Here is an 18,617-nt window from a genome sequence, read left to right as displayed (position 1 = left end):
GTTTTAATTTAGTGCGTTGAAAGATCCTGAACATAACGAATACTTGTAATATAACAGTGAATAATAATCTTAAGATTATTACTAAATATGCACTTTCTTTCTATGAATTAAACACTTAACCTCACAATTATTATTAATAAGTGTTTTTGATATCCACCAACATGGTCGTGCTGTTATGATTTAAATTTTTTTTTTTTTTTTTTTTTTCCTAACCTAACTAAAACTAAGTGTATTTTGGAGGGGTCCGGGTTAGGGAGGGACCTAGGTGCGTCTCAGGCCGAAGCCTATACGCCTAGTCATGCTGGGATTAGCCATGCAAGGAGAGGGTCGCATGCATCATGTGCTAGGAGGGGATTGGCCAGCCATGGCAGCGATTGGCGCCATGACTAACTCCCCTCACTCTTAAATCTAGACTATAACTAGAGATAGGTTGGGCCCAGGTAAAACCTGCATAGACACAGGGAAAACCCTGGGCACATTCATGCGGGATGCAAATTGGCATGCATTACGTGTAGGAGTTTACAGGAGACAGAGGATGGTCTGGATGAAGTTTTGGACAGAGTAGAAAAGAGTCTACCATGCGGGGGTTGGGCACTTGGACTAGTAGTCCGCTTTGCTTTTTATCCAGGACTGGATTTAGTGACCAGGGACGCAAGCGCCCCTGGTGGTGAGTGGTTGCACTGACCACTCACTCCGCCGCCAGTCAGCACCTAAAAAAACTAAGAAACTAAAACAGAAAAAAGATAAATGACTTACAAACTAGGCATTTCGTTAAGAAATATGCAAACACCCAAATCAGGGATGGACGTGCAGTGCTTAAGATAAAACTAAAATAAGAACTAAAAATATATATATTTTTTTTTAATTTTTTTTATATTTTTTTATAGATTTTTTATTATTATTTTAGATATATATATATTTTTGATGGCTATTACTTAGTATCTAGGACTTATTACTAATTTACAAATCTCTAATATCTACTACTATAATACTAGTTAAATATAGAGGAACTGTCGGTGTACCTATAAAGTTACAGGTGAATTAAGTCAAGACCTATTCGCATTCTGGCATTTGTTGCAAGCTTGTAATTCAAAATCCCATGTCTTTCAGAAACACAACCGGCACTGGAGGTGAAGCCTGCCAGGCGGGTCATGCCCATCGGACATAGGGAGTCAGCCCTAACACAACAGGCAGTGAACTCCCGGGAGCCGAACCTACACCTGCGTGCTTCGGACCATTTTGAATAAGCAAATTATTCGTTAATGTCTATAATTTAAGTTTCAACTCGCGGGAGACTGATTGGCCGATCGCTCAACCAGCCACAGCACACTACGGAGGTCTGTGAGCCAAGATTGAATTTGGCATTTTATATTTTCCATGCAACTCTGGATCTTGTTCGCCCAGTGATGAAATATATGGGTTTCTGCTTATGACACATTTATCATAGAATTTTTGCGCAGTTCGGAAATAATAATGTTTTAAAAGTTCGAGTTTGAGCTCTCTGTGCATAGCCCTTACGGGGCAATACACAGGCGCATCTGTCGCAATACGAATACTCTTATTCTGAATTCTCTGTAGCTTGATTAAGTGAGATTCCGCTGCTGTTGCCCACACCGGCGCTGCATACGTGATTATTGGTTTTATTAGTGCGTTATAAATTATTATTCCGTTTTTAACAGAGCTACCTAAACGTCTGCTCATGACGGGGTAGAGGGTCATGAGCCTAGTGAAAGCTGTTTTTCTTTTCGCCTCTATGTGATCGCGCCATAGTAGTTTCCTATCCATGTGTACGCCTAAATATTTAACCACATTTTTGTGAGGAATTTGCTCATTGAAAAGTGTTAGTCGTGGTCTATCTTCAAGTGGCGGGAGATGTTTACGCGTAAAAACTATAGCTTCTGATTTAGTAGGGTTTACCTTAATTCGCCATTTTGTGCACCACTGTTCTATTGAATTTAACGCGGTTTGTAATCTGTCTGCTGCGAGTTCTAGAATACTAGATCTGCTAAACAATACCGTATCGTCCGCGTAGCAGCCAAACTGAACTGATCGGTGTGCGGGCTTAGGCATATCGTGGATATAAATATTGAATAAAACCGGCCCCAAGATGCTGCCTTGTGGGACTCCTGCTTTAATTATTTTTAAATCGGACTGTGCTCCTTCTGTCGTGACTCTAAACGATCTATTTTCTAAATACGAGGCCAGTAATTTAATATAACAATCGGGGAAGCCAGTTTTATATAATTTATAAATTAAGCCTTCATGAAGTACTCTATCAAAGGCTTTTTCTATGTCCAAAAACGCTGCGAGATTATAGCTATTCTGATTGAACGCAGTTATTATTTGTTCTGTCATACGGACCAGTTGATGCGTTGTTGAATGCGCGCTGCGAAAACCAAATTGTTCGTCCGGCAGTACGTCATTTTCTTTAATGTGAGCATTTAGTCGCTGTAGAATTATGCATTCAGCTACTTTTGACAATGTACTCAGCAGACTAATGGGCCTATAATTTTGGGGCAGTGTCTTATCTTTTCCGGATTTATGAAAAACTATCACATTCGCTTCTTTCCACTGCGATGGAAAATACTGTAGTTTAAGTATTCCATTTATTAATTGAGCTAGGTATTCCAAAATTTCATCGGGCAGTTTCTTAAGTACTACTGCCTGAATGCCATCGTTTCCCGGTGCCTTACGTGGTTTCATACGCCTGATAGCCTGTTTAACTTCCTGAGATTGAGTTAAGTAAGGTTTTGAGGTTAAAGGCTGATTAAGTTTAATTGTAAGGTCTCTGTATATTCTGGCATTAAATTGCGGGTCACAGGGTTCGATATTAGGTTGAAAGGCTAATTCAAGGGTATTCGCGAAGGCTTGTGCCTTGTCTGTCGGTGTAAAAGCGAACCCAGTGCGTGTTTGTAGCGGAGGTATTTTATCTATCTTATGAAGGAATCGCTTTGTCATACTCCAGGTGCTACCATCTTGCACCTGTAGCTGAGAGACTTTCGTCTCCCATTGGCTGCTCCTCCATAGAGTTATTTCATCGGAAATTATTTTCTGTAATTCATTAATTCTCGCTTTAATGTCGCGCTGCCTACGTCGAGTATATTCGCGCCTTAATCTATTTTTCTGAGAAATTAAATCCCTAATATACACCGGCAGTTCATCTTGCTTAAATCTAACCACCTTTTCTGGGATGCACGAGTTAATTGCAGTTTGAATTTTAACTGTAAGTTCAGTGACTGCTGATTCGATGTTATCTTTTGTTTCGAAGTTGGCAGCATCGGCTGCAGGCAAATTATCGACTAAATACGTCTGAAAGCCTCTCCAGTCGGCTTTCTTGTAGTCTTTAATTTTTCTCGGAGGACTGATGTCAGTGTCCACGTCATCGAATAGTAGATGTACTGGAAAGTGGTCAGACGACATTTCGTGAAAGACTCGTGAGTTCGAATCCCGTTTGAACTCTCTTATTTAATGCAATATCTAAAATATCGGGGTTGTGCCTTAGTACTCCGCTATCGTGAGTGGGCTCTGAGGGAGCATGTACTTGATAATTTTTGTTAGACTCGTGTCTTTGCAGCAGTAGGCCATTGGCTGTATTGCTCCGACAGTTCCAGTCTTTATGTTTGGCATTAATATCGCCGACTGCTAGGAATGTGGGAGCTGAGCCATATAAGATGTCCAGCTCGTTTTCAGTTAGTGACCTGCCCGGTGGTGCATACATCGAAATAAGCACAATTTGTTGTTTATTGACTTTAAAAGTAATTGCCACAGCTTCTAATTTATTAAATTCAGGTAAATGAAATTCACTATGTTGTATACTTCTGTGGATTAGTAGGGCAACCCCTCCACTTCTGGTATCGCGGTCGCGCCTATAAATAGTGTAATTTAAGATAGTTAGACGATCTGTTGGAATTAAGTGTGTTTCGTTTATCGCCGCGATTCTAATATTATGTTTAATTAAATGATCGGTAAATTCGATTATTTTATTTCTAATTCCTCGTGCATTCCAGTAAAGGATGGTACTTAATCTACTGTCTACGGGGGTAGTATTAATGGCAGAACCTAAATTAAGGGTGTGCGGCATTAAAGCTGGCCGCTAATGCTGTCACGAAGCCCGTGGTGGCTTTTATTTTGTCCTCTATTGACTTGGACGGATTACACCAAATAGCCATTAAAATGCACATTGGTTCCAGGACGTGTGCCAGGTTAGGGTCCTGTGTAATGGCATCCGATTGGCCTACGAGCTTCAGAAAGTCGCTCGCGTTCATCGCTGGCTTCTCCGCGGGATTTAGCTGCGGTGAAGCAGTTGGCAATTCTGTTGGTGAGTCAGTCTGCAACGGGCTGGCTTGTTGTTGCGCGACTTTCTTGGAATCACTGGGGGGAGGGGTGGAGTTGGGTGGCGCCTTAGTACCTGGCTGATCCGTCACCTGACCTTGCGCCCGGCCTTTACCGTTTTTGTGCCCCGAATGGTGTTTCTTCGGGGGCCTCTGGGGCAGGGGCTGGCCTCTAGACCTGGGTGGGTTTGCCAAGACAGGATACTCCAGTTCATGCCTATCGCTCAGCAATGAATATTGATTAGGGCTCTGCCATTGCGGGGGGGGCGGGGTAGCTCGGGGCTCGCCACGGCTGCCTTGGGGGCTGGGGGCAGTAGCCTGAGGGGCCGGCTTGTTGTGGGGGCGGGCGGACTTGAGCTGCGGCAGCTGCTCGCTTGTTTTCACGCACTGCGCGTTTGGACTGCAGCTCTCTGTCTTTGCGCTCCTGTTGCGGGAGGTGACGCCAGTTCTCCCTCTTGTAGGCCATGCAGCCTCTGTAATTGGCGCAATGCGGGCCTTCACATCGCGCGCACTTTGCCTTCGTCCTGTCACCTCCCTGGGGGCAAACCTCGGTTTTGTGCCCTTGGCTGCACCATCGGCACACAGGGGAGGCTCTGCAGCCTTTTGCGGGGTGGCCAAACCTCTGACAGTTGCCACATTGGAGGGGGCCTTTGGGGTGTCGATAGTCCTCAACACGAATGCTGAGGCCTCCGAATGACTTCAGGTCGTAAATCCTTTCTGGATTTACGGCCTTCGGGAGCTCTACAACTAACTTATTTATAGGTTGCCTTGTCTGTCTGTTGTACAGAAACCAGAAGTTCTGCACTGGAAGCCCCATTGCGGCGAACTCAGCCTGAATGAATTGTTTGTCGGTGCTGCTATGCACTCGACAAAACACAAACTTGTTCGGGATCTCGTCCCGTTGCAGCAGCACAGAGTGTTGCACTCCGGCCTGCTCCAGTGCACGCACTGCCCTGTGGTACTCCTCCACGGTGGCAGTGTGAATCATTAGCTGGTCATGGCCGCGACTGACGCACGACCAGCGCTCCTGCAGTGCTGCATCCAGCACTGTTTTAATGGCCGGGTAGCTGTGGCCAGAATCCACGAATACATACAGGGGTTTCACCTGCATTTTCTTTGCCTGAGGGGCAGGGTTTGGCGGGGCAGGGCTCGAACCTGCGGACGTGTTGGCGGCCGTTTGATTGGCCGAGTTGTTTGCCCTTCTGACGGGCTGCTTGCGAAGTCGCTCGGCCTGCTGCCTGGCGATCGCGGGGTTCGTCAGTGGGGGGCGCAGTCTTTCGTTCTTTCCTCCCGTTTTCTGTTTTTTTGAGACGACTGTAGTGAAACCGTCGTCGCTAGACATTTCGGTTTCGTCGTCGCTCGGCAAGGGCACATCGATGCACTCCTGCATCACCTGCTCGTCACTTAACTGCTCCGTCATGTCGCTAGTGTACACCCTACAACGTACTAACACCCACTGACCACGCACCCAGTATTAAGCCGGGTTGTGGCTAGGCTGTAGGGTTAGCTACAACCCGGGTTGTTTTGCACGCTTACACTTCCTAGAAAACCTGGGAATACCACCTGGCCTGTACGCGAGTAAACAGGCTGTTCCTGGAATCTCGCAGCTCCGCTTGATGCGTCCGTCCTCGGCCAAGGCTCGAAGCGAACTCGTGCTGTTATGAAAATAAAAACAAAGTCACGAAGTTGGCCGAAGGTGAAGTCTTCGGGCATGTTCGGGTTGGTCCTCAACCCTTTGTGAAATGTAGGCTTCCCGTTCACTCCACTCGGCAGGCGCACGGAATAATAGCCGCCATCTGCCAGGTAGCACTACTGTGTAGTGTTTACTCTTACTGTTTACCACGGTCTAAGAAGGGGAGGTCTGGACACTCGCCAGATAAAAGTGACCACTTACTGTCTCCATAGTTCGTTCGACGTCCGCTATTCAACTCTAGCGCTAGGTGTCTTGCGGTGGAAATATATCATTAGGCGTTATGATGATTTTGTCAATTCTCGTGAAAAACAAACAAGAGGTAAATAATATACGATACAACGATAGTTTAAAATCATCGCCGGAGGAGGGAGGACGCACAGTAACGTGATAATCGGGCATAGGGCCACATTTCCGCAACCTAATTTGTTAATGTCTATAAAACTTTAAAAAATACACTCGTTTAAAAAGGTAATTTTTATGCAAATTACTGGAAATATCGCAATGCCGTTTTGCAGAATGATCAGGAATCATGTAAGGAAGTAAAATAAGTTTTGTTTTTACTTTTTTTATTTCCATGGTTGCCCTATACTCCATAATTACAAACGTAGAGAGTTACGACAGTATTTGATGCACTGCAATGAATTTTAATATAATTACACTATATTTTAACATTTAAAATTAAAGGCTGAATCAAATTACATAACTTGGCTGATTTACGTATTTGAATAACAATACCAAACCTGCATTTACAATACATTATTTGCTACACAAATAAGTGCCATCGTCAATGTTTCGTGTCTCATGTCAAGTGTTGACGCTTCAGCTTGGGTGCATAGTAGGGACGTATTTTTTTAATTTTTTTTATTTACATTGCCTTACAATATCTAAATAAAAAATATATACGTTTTTATAAGTTGTCGAAAACAAACAAGACGCACATACACAGCAAGCAAAAATAATTTTGATAGCCGCATGAATGCACAGGTATTGTAATGTAAATTACAAACTGCTATTACTCCTAAACGAGTTTGAATTCCGTATCTGCGCCTTTTAAGATAACAAAGGAAAGTTTAAAGCACTGAATAAAAGTATTTTGGGATTTTTATAATTTTTTTAAGGAAGAGATCGCACTCGTTTTGCAAATTTTGTATTTTAATAAAAAATGGTGTATTGTCAAACTACTTACAAACAGGTATTATCAGGGTTGTGCTGGTCATTAATAAAATTCGACATCATACATTCCATTTTTTAAAAAGTTGGGCCTATTCAAAAATAAGTAATCTTTAGACTGCATTCATACAAATAATAAAAATTAACTTACTATTCCAATGACGTTTCCGAACTGATCTTTGTGTTCCTTTTTTTGTGAGAATGTCGTCTTCCACAAAATGTTTTTCGCATACATAATGGGATCTTTTAAGTACAAACTTGTCTGATGGAATTGCTTTCTGCCACAATTGCCTAACATTGTCATCATTGGGAACTCGGAATATTGCAACTTTCTCGTCCGACTTTGCCTGATAATTTGTTTTGCACCCAGGTGAAACACAAAGGTTAGGCATTTTCACAATTAAAATAATATACGCTTATTCTCTTTACTAAAATCAATGCTCCTTGCTCACAATGAAGTTCCCGCAAATGCCAATGTGGAAACTATACTTCGTAACCTAATTGCCCTAATTTATGAAATAATTCCCAAACTTATAAAAAATAAACACATCCAATTTAATACTGTATCGATATCTGGAGATTAATGCATTTTAAACATTTAAATGAAAATTTAAATGATTATTATGTTGAGTTGTTCATAACAACAAAGCTTAAAATACCACCGCAAGACAACCAGCGCTACACGTCAGATGGTGGAGCGGAGCGGAACTACGGAGACATTAGGTGTGCCACTTTTGCATGCTGGCCAGGTTGGGGAGTGTCCAGACCTCCCCTTCTTAGACCGTGCTGTTTACTCATCAGTTTACTGTTCTAATGAGTACACGAGCACAGCCTGTGTTTGTTACGTGAATCACTCATTAATTATTAATTATCATTTTATTTTCACTAGTTGACAGTTGTTATGGTTCGTTAATTCCTGTATATATCTGTCTGTATGATGTATAAATGGGTGATTAAAATTAAAAAGCCCGATCCCGAAAAGGATTACTCGATGACTTATATGCAGTCGCCGACAAAACATTTTTGTTGTATTCCAAAAGTTAAAACTTTTGCCCACTCTTATTTGTGTATTTTTATTATTTTAATATTTTACATATATATGTTACAAAAACTCCCTTGATTTGTTGATTTTAAAACTTAACATTTGAGAATGTTTTTTTAGCATTTATTTGTGTCTTCAGAAAACATGTAAGTACGGTTTTTCAAAGCCAAAAGCATGAATTCCGTGCAAACAATTTGTGCAATTTACTTTATGGCTTAAAACTTTAAATAGTTTAGAAGTTTTTCTGGCGATTATAACGTTCAAAGCCATAATTTGTCATAAAAAAATGTTAAAATTTTTACATCTGTGTATTTAATGTTTTTGTTTGGAAACACCTTAAATAGAACCATTTTGCGCTTTCAAATCCAAATTTTCCCCCCCGCTTTAGGCTCAGGGTCCGTGAATGATAGGGCTGTTGTGTAATCTGGCACCACCAATACTGAAGTCCTGCGCACGCCTATGGTTCAGTTAGGACATGTTTTGGAATATGACCCGAAAGTTAGGGTACGGCAGTTGCCCAACAAGACAGTGAATATTCGCTACCTTACTCAAACGTCTTGGAATACCGCCTATGTGTATTACTGTTCAAAAGTTTAATGAGTGTTATTTCGGACGGAGTTAGAATGCGGACGCAGTTGATAAATTGTTTAACTACTTTTATGTAATAGAAATACTAGACAGCTATATAGTATCTAGTAAAAAGTGTCAAATGTATTAAGATTTGATGCGCAAAATGTTGTGTATCATTTTAAGAAATCTCTCAGTTTGATATTTCAAAAATATCAATGTTTTTTCGGTTTATGCAATGTTTGGGAGTTGCCACCACTGACGCCGTAATAGGCATGGCGAATAGGGATGCAACATCGCTCTTAAAAACATCGATATCACGAACATCGATGTTCAAACGAAAAAGTATCGATGTAAAAAAACATCGTTCTGACAACCGATACATCGATGTTTTAACCTATGTTTTTCAATATTAAGAAAAACATGCCGAAATTATTAAAATTATAGTATGTATCCAAATACTAGAGGTGGGTTGGGACAGCAATTTTCGGTATCAGTCCCAACCTGATACTGATACAGTAATGTACCTAGGTATAAGTCTCTGATACTTCTGTATCAGACGGTCCCAGGAGGAAATAAAGCTCCGCGTACGCAGACCGTGCGACCGGAAGGAGAATCTGATACATTATTTATCACGCCTGGTAATTCTCTACCTCTGATACTCTCATGCCCGCCTGATACAACCAGTATCAATCAGTTCAACATTCACTGCAGTTCGTCCTGGCCGTGTATCACCATGTTGCGGGCTGTCATGCTTTGTAGTTAGTATTTTTATAGTGAAATAAGGAATGGATAAGTGCACGAAAAAGACTTCATTTGTGTGGAATTTTTTCACGGAAAATAATGAGTTTGCTAATTGTAATTTGTGTAAACAAAAACTGAGTTATAAACAGTGGCGTAGCCAGGATTTGCGTATGGGGGGTGTTAAGAAGCATGCCCCCCCCCCCCCCCCCGTATTAAAGCGGGGGGTCCTCCCCCGGGAAAATTTGGATTTTAAGGTGTATAATAGTGCTATTTTAGCAGTTTTCGGTACTTAAATTTAAATATTGTAATGGTAAAAATTTTATTAATTTTAATATGAAATTTGTTTGAGTGATGAATAAGAAATTAATTAAAGATTTGGAGCTAAGGGGGGGGGTTCGAAACCCTAAAACCCCCCCCTGGCTACGCCCCTGGTTATAAATCATCGACTAATCTGAAGAAACATTTGAAACGTAAACACTGATATAGTATGCTTACTAATGTACCTATCTGTTTTTTTATTTTTTTATTTTTGATAAAATCGTGAATTTTTAATGTATAAAAACACTAGTTACTAATTGTTATCGAAAAAAAAAAGTCCATATGTTGATTACATCTGTTATTAGTGTCAACTGAGAATTTATTTGCATTTTCATAGCTGTTAGGTGCACAAATATAAATATTATATCTTGTATTAATGTACTTTTTAATATTAAAATTTCATTAGTTTTATTATTGAACGAGACGGTGCACGCACTGCGCACTGAGTGTACTAAAGTAGGACAATAAACAAAACGACTTGTAACCAGGGCTGCCACTCTGATATTCATGAAAAACCTAGATAACCTAAAAAAAAAAAACCCAGACACATGGGTAAAAAACCCAGATGCGTCTAAAATGCTATCGTTGAAAATGTTTGCGTACTAATTCAAAAATATAAACATAACTGGTTTTAATATAAAACAATTAATTACCTTACAAGACTGAAAACGGTTAAATACAACCAATACAAGAAAATTACACTGCAGCAAAATGGCTGTATAAGTAATTCTTGGACCAGCACATATCATAAAAAAAACCTACAAATATATACATGACAAAACAAACACCATCACTGCATACTTTAAACCGGTAAATGTTTTTATAAAACTGCATCATGTACGTTAGTCTTTATTCAGAGTCTGATTCTATAAGATTGGTTTGAAGGTTAATTGTTGCATTGGTTTTGTGTTCTGCAAGCCTCTTTGAAGAATGTGTCTAATTTAATATTCGACTTAGCTTCTTGAAAACTAGTTTTGTGTTTATATGTATTTTTGTGTGTGAAACACACAGACTTGTTTGCATTTATCAAACAGATATTGCAACAGATACAGTAGCTACTACCTTTATTATTGTTTTAGGTATAAAAATAATTAAAATTATAAAAACCCTAGAATTGTTGGAATTCATTATTTAAAAACCCAGAAACCCAAACACAATTGGAAAAACCCAGATCTGGGTGGAAAAACCCATGAGTGGCAGCCCTGCTTGTAACAATATCGCTTTGCGCCTCTCCTTCAAGGCTTCAACGCCTTCCCCTGCGCTTCCTCCCCTACATTCTTTCCCTTCTTTATCCCTTATTCGTCGTTCCTGCTCCCTCCCCTTTCACAAGCTCCGCCCAAGTGACCGTCATCTGCGATCGGGTACTGCGCTCATTGGCCGTGGTGTTGTTCCAGGTGAATTCTGAACTGATACTAAAGTCTCTGATACTTTTCAAGTGTACTCGTTTGCCGATCCTGATACAGGCGCATATCAGTGAGAAAGTATCAGGTTGATACTTTTCGACCCACCTCTACCAAAAACCATACCTACTACAGGTTCCTGACCACAATATCCACAACCCATTTACAGTTGTGTCTCATGCAGAACAAAAAAAAGTATTAAAAGCAATTGAAAAAAAAAATTGGTTGTCTGTAAAGTCAGTTTACGGACGATAGTTTAACGTGAAAACGTCATAACAAAACATTGATGAAATGATTGCATACTTTTATGAATAAAATTGAATCATTTTTATTGAATTATCACTATTTTGTATGGATACAAAGATGGAGTGAAATGAAATCCACAATTTAATTGATACATTTACTTTTATTTGCACTCATTAATTCAAATATGTTTATTACTTTAACGAAGAGATTATTTAACTATAACTTTTATACAATGTATAACATGTCATGTTTGCTATTTATCTTCAAAATCGAGAATGTTTTACGCTTTTTCGAAGTTTGTTCGTCGTGAAATTAAACGTAGAATTTAATAAAAATGCCCTTGCAGTTAATAAAATAAGTATTAGTAAGTTTAAGAAATAATTTCGGCTTTAATCTCTAACCCAGACACTCGTGGTGCGCTGGGGGTGAGATTATAATTCGTTGATAATATTTTACGTTTTTATGACTTCCAGTGCTCAAAATGATATACAATTGTGGCCCCGGGCACGAAATTTTATTTATAATTCATTCATAATAACGGCCCTCGCGATTAACATAGGAAAATATGTATTAACGAGTGCCTGGTTGCCGCGGAAGCGGGTACATAGCACGATTCGTTCGGCTCGCGTCCGTCACCAAAAGGGAAAACCGTAGGGGAATAATATGATTTCGTTTTTATAATATAATTTTATAACAAATACGCAACCCAAATATACCAAACTTATTTATAATGTGTCACAATATTTTTTAAAAACATTGTGCAAAAGATCCCGGGTGTAATTAGAATTATTATGTGTAACTGTAAACACCTTTGTGCGTACAAAAACGTATTTGAAAATTCAACATTACTTTTAAATAACCGTACCGATTTTGCTGAAAATCGGTGGACGATCGTTAAATTACATAATATTAATAATTCAAACGACGAAAACATGAATGAAAAGTCAAATCGATGGTTGTTCCAATCGAGTGGAAGAGAGATGCGGCACAAGCGTACAATGAGCGTAACGGGACACATCGTAGTGGGACTTGATGTAAGTTTTTGGACATACTCCATTGCTAAGAACTTTTTTCTGTTGAAGAAAAACTAAAAAATAAAAAATAAATGAATCAATAAATAAAACCCAAAAAGGACAAAAAAATCACAAAGTTAAGCAAAAAATTACTGTTGTCAACACGGATATAAACACCACAAAATATTCCGTATCAGGAATATGGTCAACAAAACAAAGAAAATAATGTACTAAGAGAACGAAAAAAAAAACCCACAAATGATGATGACACGGAAATATTGAACCCAAAAAATTCAGCACAATGGTTGAAACGAAACAAAAACACGACAAAACGAAAAGACGAAACAAACGTTGCATTACGGGACACTTTTTCGTGCGTGCAGCCGACGTTCTTAGATTTATTAGACGTTGTCACGTCAAAAATAGGGAAAAAGCATGAAGTGTAGGTGCAGGTTAAAAATGTAACATTAATTTTCTCGATAGAGCTGGCGAGACCGTATCGGCACCAATCACTAGCTTGTATGCAGGGGCGTAACAACTAAATTTTCAAAAGATTGCGGAGGGGGGGGGGGGGGGGCGCCATATACCTTTTTATAAAGAATCATCGATCCCCCCTATTGAAGCGGGGGGTCCTCCGCCGGGAAAATTTGTATTTCAATGTGGAAAATGGTGCTATAAAAGCAGTTTTATTATCTAAAAATTGATTACACAGCTAGTGGAAATAACATATCCGACTTGTACAGCACTTTCTTTGCCCCCGTTTGCCCCCACTTCAAGGTTTCCGAAGGGGGGGGGGGGCAAAATATCCTTGCCCCTCCCCCTTACTGTTGTTGCGCCCCTGCTTGTATGTACAACAAGCTATGAAATTGTCTATGAAGTCTCGCTGCTTTTTCCCTATATTTTTCAAAATTTAAATAGTATTCTTATGTAAACAAATATTTTTTAACGGTATTTATTTTTTCCAAATGATTTTACACATCTTAAAGTACTGGAAAAAAATTGATACTGAAATCAACCAAATAGTTCAGTATTTACAACATTTTTGATACCTACTTAAAAATTTAGGTTTTTATAGTAAGATAGACAGTTAAAAAAATTGTATCTTGAAAACTAAATGTCGTATAGTAATGTTTTTTATATATTCAATAAATATTCATGAAATGATAGCCAAAATATTATAAAACTAGGTTTATTTTAATGATGAACGATGTCGATGGTTTTCGACTTTTTCGTCGATGTATCGGCGATGTATCGCTCTTCAAAACATCGATGCTAACATCGATGTTTCATGAACGATACATCGATGTTTTGAAAACATCGATGTATCGTTTGCATCCCTAATGGCGAATCTGAAAAAAGAAGTATGTCTAATAAAAGCAAACCTCGAATTACAATGCAAAGGAATAAATAAATGAAACTAAATATTTATTTTGTGAAATGAAAGCTTCTTCCCCGTTGGGTTGTTATTTAAGAACTTAACATAATTTGAAGTTTTCAGTTTCCATGCTTTCTGCCCGATTAATGTGTTGCCGGAAATTCCCGGCTGGAGTAAAATGGGAACATGCATTGGCCGCTGTGTTACCAAAGACACGAAAAGGTCAGTTATTTTTTATTAATATAACAGTCATTATTGAACTTATTTTTTTTGAGTAATTTAATACCAGAGGTTAGTATATTACGTAGCCCATATATATATTCTTAAGTTTATTTAGTTAAGTGCATCCGTTAGATATTTTTTGTGGGTACAGATTTATACTAGATGTAGAAGTCATTAAGTAGGTATACCATTGTAGGGGATCAGAGATAAGTGAAGCCAGGAAGTTAAAGTACCTGGGGAAGTGTGGGTAGCTTGTGAATAAGTGCATACAGGCTTGAGCAAGCTTGGCAGTGCACTGATGGAAAAGGCATACACCACCAGGTGTGATGTATGCCGTAATATGCAGTGGCAGAGTGTGATCCTAACACACCAGTGCTCATGAAGGGTCTGAAGGGAGTGCAGATGAGAGCAGCTAGATGGATGAAGGGAAAGTATATCACTAGCCCTTCAGAGTTCATGAACAGAGATGTATCTGGGAGTATGGGGGGAACTATTCTAGTTGGCGATACCATAACATTATTAATGACCTTGCATATGACATTACCACCCCTACTTTCTTTTGGAAAAAGCGTGGGAATATGGGGGTTTTGGGCGGGGAACAATAAACACACCATATTTCACGTATTTCATTTTTTCAATTTTATGTTTTTTTCTGAATCGTAAATTAGACAATAACCCCTTCGCCCTAGTATATTTTGTGATAGTATGGTATTGTAAAATATAATAGACCGGGTTGGACTGTAATCTACTTCATGATACCAAAAAAAAAATTATTTCAAAACTCTCATTTTCAGAAAATTAAATACCAGTATCTTAAAATAGAAAAGACGGTAAATATGTATTGTACGGATTAGCGCCAAAAAAATCGTACAAATATGAAATAACTTTCATTATATGCTATCTTACGTCCTCTTTTCAGAACTGCCTGCGGAGATAAAAAATTCCAATTACTTTTGGAGATATCGAATTTTTCAATATTCATTTTTTGGCGATTTTTTTAAAAAATTTTTTTAAAAATCCGAAAATACCTTTATTCTGTGCTCTTTAACTTCCTCTTTTCATTAAATCCGGCGGAGATCAGAAATTCCAAATACTTTAGGAGATATGGAATTTTTTAATTTTCATGTTGTGCACTGATGCGGCGTTAAGCGGGAAGCCTACGATTCACACATCCTTCTGGACATACCCGAATACTCACGTTGGCCAGCCTTCTTTTCTTAAAATTAGCAAGAAGTAATTAAAAATACTTTAAAACACTGTGGATGGTTGGTTATATTAGGTAAGTATAGCTACATTAAAAAAACTGTAAAATCATTTTATGGTTGCTTAGCAAATAACTTCTTAATATGTAGCTATCCAGCGCTAGGAAACCGTTTACATGATTTCACAGTATTTTTAATGTAGCTATCCTAACCAAATCAACCATCCACAATGTTTTGAAGTATTTATAATGTAGCTAACATAACCTAATTGACCATTAGTTTTCATGAGTTGCATATTTATTTACAATAAAAAAAAAATTAAAAAAACCGAAGATGCACGATCGGGCGTTTGCCTTTCGTCTGTTGAAAGAAGGCTTGCCAACGTGAGTATTCCAGAAAGATGAGTGAATCGTAGGCTTCCCGCGTTCACCATTGTTGCTTGTTTACAAGTATGATTTTTTTTTTTTTCGCGACGTAGTTGAACGACTACATCACGTAAAAAGAAAATTACGTGAGTTCCTACTGTTCATCCTTTTTCCCGGTTTGTTAGGTCAGGTCAGCTACATTATAAATACTTTAAAACTAAACAACCATTAAAATTAATTTTTATTATTTTTAATGTCCGTTCAGTTTCAAAGTATTTATACTGTAGCTGACCTGACCTAATCTACCTTTGTCCCGTTTTGTTAGGTCAGGTCAGTTACATTATAAATACTTAAAACTATACAAGTAAAATTAATTGATATTATTTTTAATTTCCGTTTATTTTGAAGTATTTATCATGTAACTAACCTTACCTAATGGAAAATTTCTGTTATTAGGCATTCACGCGCACACGGCAAAATATAAAATGGCGTCTGTTGAATGATTACATAGGGCTTATATTGCAAAATAAGAACGGCGATATCTCCAAAAGTAATTGGAATTTTTAATCTCCGCAGGCGGTTTTGATAAGAGGACGTAAAAGAGCATATAATGAAATTTATTTCATATTTGTACAATTTTTTTTGGCGCTAATCCGTACAATACATATTTACCGAAAAGACCAGTTGGGACTGTATTCTACTTCACGATATCGATAAAATATTATTTCGAAATGTCTCGTGTTCAGAAAATTCAATATTGGTATTGCAAAATAGAATATATCTGGTATGACTAATCCCACTTAATCATAACAGAGAAAGTATTTCTAATTGTCTCACTTTAAAACAATTAAATACTGGTATCACAAAATATAAAAAATATAATATACCAGGTGGGACTGTATTTTACTTCACAATACCAAAAAACAATTATTTGAAATGTCTCATTTTCAGAAAATTAAGTACTGGTATCGCAAAATAGAATAGATTGGGTGGAACTTTTTCCTACTTCACTATACCAATTAAAATATGAACTAGAATTTCATCAAGGTAATTATTTAACTCCTGTTATAAAATAGACTAAATCTGGTGGGCCCTTTTTCTATTTCTATTTTCTACAAAAATTCTTATTTTATACAATACCAATTTCTTATAACAACTAGACCTTATTGTATTTTAGTCTCTCTTATGATATCCTCCGCCTATAATTTACTAAAATAATATACACAAACCCTTTGCTTTGTGATTATCACTTCAATGATTGCACTACTAATCTAATAACTTTTATGATTCACCGAACCAAAGTAAATGAAACACACACAACACACCTCTCACCTAACACATACAATGAAATTCACATAAAATTACACATAAACATTTGAAAGCCATTAAAAACACTTATCCTTCTCAGTATTATGGCCATAATCATTTTTCCAATATTCCTATAGTAGATTATAAATTTGCACCTATTTGTCATTCCTCCTTTTGATTTATTCCTTATCGTGAAACACAAACCATCACTTCCCTGGTCACTACTACAATCGCAACCACACATTCTCTCTACACTGTACCATTATATTATTTCAACATAAATAAATATAACTTTCCTCTTCTCTCGTGACTACAAGACTCATTACCCCCAAATGGCCAGTAAATTTCTTAATACCAACTTAATGCTTATTGTTTAAGTATTTAGTTTATTAATAAAATATATTCAATTTTACTTACTAATTTACTCCTCGTATAACCAATCGCTACTATCGCTCCAAAACTCGCACTTACATTAGTCTTTTTTTTTCCATGGTGCTATTTTGTCTTTCGCTGTTGCCTATACTATGTACTATAATTTCCTTTGTTCCACCATTCAATTATAATCATTGGCCAACTTCCATGACGTCATTCATTTCCCCTCCGTGATTCCAAACCAATAAGAATACGATATTGAGTAATAGAATTGAGCCGTGTGGGGGAAAGTTTTCAGAGTGAGGCGGCAGAATTGGGGAATCTCACTAATAGTTAGAGCTGTCAGAGAGCAGAATTCCAATTTTGTAATGACTGTGGTGGAATGGCCTAGTTTTTGAACTATGTAAACAGTATAAACTATTTTTTTTATTGTGTAGTATTATGCACAAAGTAAAATGCTGAAGTTACATGGGTGTGTGCTCTAGAGGCTGGATAACAAAGATGTGCAATAAAATGTACAATGAAATTCTTCATAAAAAAATTGGGATTACCAAGCAAAATTATTAAGACCAATTATCATTTTCCAAATTTTTCAAGTACCTAAAGTAAGGATTCTGGTATAATTCGTGCGAACAAAAAAATTAAAATGATAGTCAACTTGGTAGTAAATTTGTTGCTGATAAACTGATAAGAGTTGTACCCTTTGACCATTGAATTGTACTATATTACGGGGGTAGCAACTTGGCAATCCTGACCTCAATGCCTCTTCTAATTGTCACAAGTATTCTTATATGGTTTTACTTATTATTTAGCTTTCATTATGTTGTAATTACAGTAATAAAATTGATCATATACTTCTATTTATTTTTTGTTTACATTAATCTCATTCAGTTGTAGCGGTCGGGTCCGCTTCTTTTAAACGGCGCGCGCCATTGCGTGCCTCCGGCACTCCGCTCCCCTCCTCCTTCTCCCTCCTTTTCCCCCTCCCTATGTTTGTTCAATTTGTACTCGTTCCCCCCCCCCCCCCCCCCCTTTTTTTTGATCGGCGCATGCGCGCGCTGCGGCGCGATCTTATAAATTGAGCTGCAACCATGTGGGGGGCCTTCTTCTGCTGGTTTGTTTAGTTAGGCTCGGTTGTCAGCGGTAGCTGATCTGTTGTACCTCTACTAGCATGTAGTCCGTTAGGTTCTGTTTGAACTACGTGCGTGTGCGACCTCAGGGGAAAAATGTAAGTTGGTTTGAGTCGTCA

General features: G+C 38.2%; 1 protein-coding gene across 3 annotated transcripts in view; it reads left to right on the top strand.

Moving 5' to 3' along the window:
• The window catches only part of LOC134528359 (uncharacterized), a 77,447-nt gene that overhangs the window by 26,548 nt on the left and 32,282 nt on the right, over positions 1 to 18,617 (top strand). Inside the window, exon 1 of one of the 3 annotated variants that reach the window (XM_063361922.1) lies at positions 13,845 to 14,121. The exons of the other annotated variants lie outside the window; for them this stretch is intronic. The gene's annotated coding sequence lies outside the window, so the exon portion shown is untranslated. Of the gene's footprint in view, positions 1 to 13,844; positions 14,122 to 18,617 lie in introns of those variants that run through there. 3 annotated transcript variants of the gene reach the window in all.

The sequence above is a fragment of the Bacillus rossius genome, chromosome 1 (genome assembly GCF_032445375.1).
Source record: "Bacillus rossius redtenbacheri isolate Brsri chromosome 1, Brsri_v3, whole genome shotgun sequence".
Classification (NCBI taxonomy): Eukaryota; Metazoa; Arthropoda; class Insecta; order Phasmatodea; family Bacillidae; genus Bacillus; species Bacillus rossius.
The sequence above is the reverse complement of the archived record's forward strand: the minus strand, read 5'-3'. Positions and strand labels throughout refer to the sequence as shown.